Here is a 2,221-nt window from a genome sequence, read left to right as displayed (position 1 = left end):
CTTCTACATTGTGTTGTATAATAGCTATCTGTAATGTCTTACATTTATATGTTGTATTGCTATGATCTGAATGTTTGAAAGTTCAGATGTTGAAATCCTAACCCCCAAAGTGAAGGTATTATGAGGCCTTTGGGAGGTGAATAGTTCTCATGATTGGATTAGTGCCCTTAGAAGAGACGCCATGAGCTCCCAGGTTGGTGAACACGTGGAGGTGGGGGAAGAATGGCATGCCTGGGGAGAGCAGGGAAGCTCTGTGCCCTTTCCCCATGCCTTGCCCTATGGATCGCTTCATCTGGCTGTTGATTCATATCCTTTATCATATCCTTCAATACACCGGCAAATGACACAGAAATATTTGAACACCATGGACTGTTTTTCCATGTACTGAGACTATACATCATCCAGTGACTATCAATTTGATGGGGAAGTTATTGAGGAGTACACATCCTCCTCCATGTCAACAGAGACACGAAAAGGGTATCATTTGACTAGTGAGAGCTGTGTCAGACAACACACATGCAACAGTAAAAAAATCAACAAATTGGGGCACCTGGATGGCTCAGTGGTTGGGCGTCTGCCTTCGGCTCAGGTCATGATCCCGGGGTCCTGGGATCGAGCCCCGCATCGGGCTCCCTGCTCCACAAGAAGCCTGCTTCTGCCTCTCCCACTCCCCCTGCTTGTGTTCCCTCTCTCTCTGTGACTCTCTGTCAAATAAATAAATAAAATTTAAAAAAAAACTCACACAAAAATTTTTTTAAAAATCAACAAATTATTTGGAAGCTATTATGATGATTTGTGGGACAGTTTGTGCTGCAAGCATATCTTTTGGCATACATAACCCAATTCCTGAAGAATGGGCCAGCAGCTGCAAATACACAGCTTTAGCTCTGCAAAGGCTAGATTCCCCACTTCCTATCCTTCAATTCACTCAGGGATATTAAAAGAAAATATCATATTCAGACAACTGAACAAATTATTAAATTTCTGTGTATGCTGTTGGTAAAGAGAGAGAGAGAGCGCGACTCCAGAGACCTACCTCCTTCCTTTTGCCGTGTGAGCCGTGTGAGGATACAATGAAAAGTCTGCCACCTGGAAAAAAGGCCTCGCCAGACCACGCTAGACTTTCAGCCTCCAGAAGCCAGATAGAAATTTTTGTTGTTTATAAACCACCCAGTTTGTGGTATTTTGTTACAGCTGCCCAAGTTAGCAGACTAAGATGTATATATGCAACAATAATGTATGTGTTACATTATAACAACCCTACCTCACCAAGCTCTAGAGCAAAAGGGGAAAGAGAGAAGAGCAAAAGGGGGGAGAGAGAGAGAGCGACAGAGAGAGAGAGAGAATAAGGCTTATACAATGTAAACGTTTATCCTAAGAAAAAAGACTTGACATTAATTTTCTCCTAGGCTTACACGGCAAATGTAGTCGCACTGTTGACACACACTGGCTAATCCACTCAGCCTTGCAACATCTCTCCCTGCTGATAGTGGAGCATTTCATTTCGCCACCACTGAAGTGCTTGCCGTATTCTGTGTGGTGCTTGCACAGATAGCAAGTCCTATTGCAGGGACACTCAAGTAGCCTGTGTAAGTGGTTGCAAAAGAGCAAGAAGATACAATCTCTACTAGAAGAATGAACCCTTAGGGGACAGCCAGAACAAAAGTAATTTGTACAATGGATTATTTCACTAAGAATAAAACCAATCTGAGAAGGCAAAGAAATCACCTTCCTCTTTAGATTATATAAAGAATCCAGAATTGTATTCCCTTGCAATGAAGATAAAGACAGCAATACATTTTAAAAAAGAATGTCACTAGGATGCCTGGCTGGCTCATTTGGTAGAACATATGACTCTTGGTCTCCGACTAGTGAGTTGGAGCCCCGTGTTAGGCACAAAGTTTACTTAAAAAAGAAAAAAAAAACAAAACAGTGTCATAATTCTAAAAAAAAAAAAAATTAAAATATTAAAAGAAGAAAGTCACTGATCTAATAGATACTAACATCTTTTCTATCAGTTCAAATGGATATTTATGTACTGCCATCACTGCCTTCAAAGAGTTCACAAAACACAAAGGAGTGCTTGAAATTATAATCTAAGGCAGAGTACAATGAATGTTTGCATGGAGGTATATCAAATACTTAGGCATAGGTAGGGAGAGAGCCCCCGAGGCTGGCAGTGTTGCCGGGTGCTTATGCTCTTCGGCTGTGGAGTCCGGCG

This window comes from Mirounga angustirostris, unplaced genomic scaffold (assembly GCF_029215605.1).
Source record: "Mirounga angustirostris isolate CCGP_5_RB_7025 unplaced genomic scaffold, mMirAng1.0.hap1 SCAF_2, whole genome shotgun sequence".
NCBI classification, from domain to species: Eukaryota; Metazoa; Chordata; class Mammalia; order Carnivora; family Phocidae; genus Mirounga; species Mirounga angustirostris.
This window is presented reverse-complemented; position numbering follows the sequence as displayed.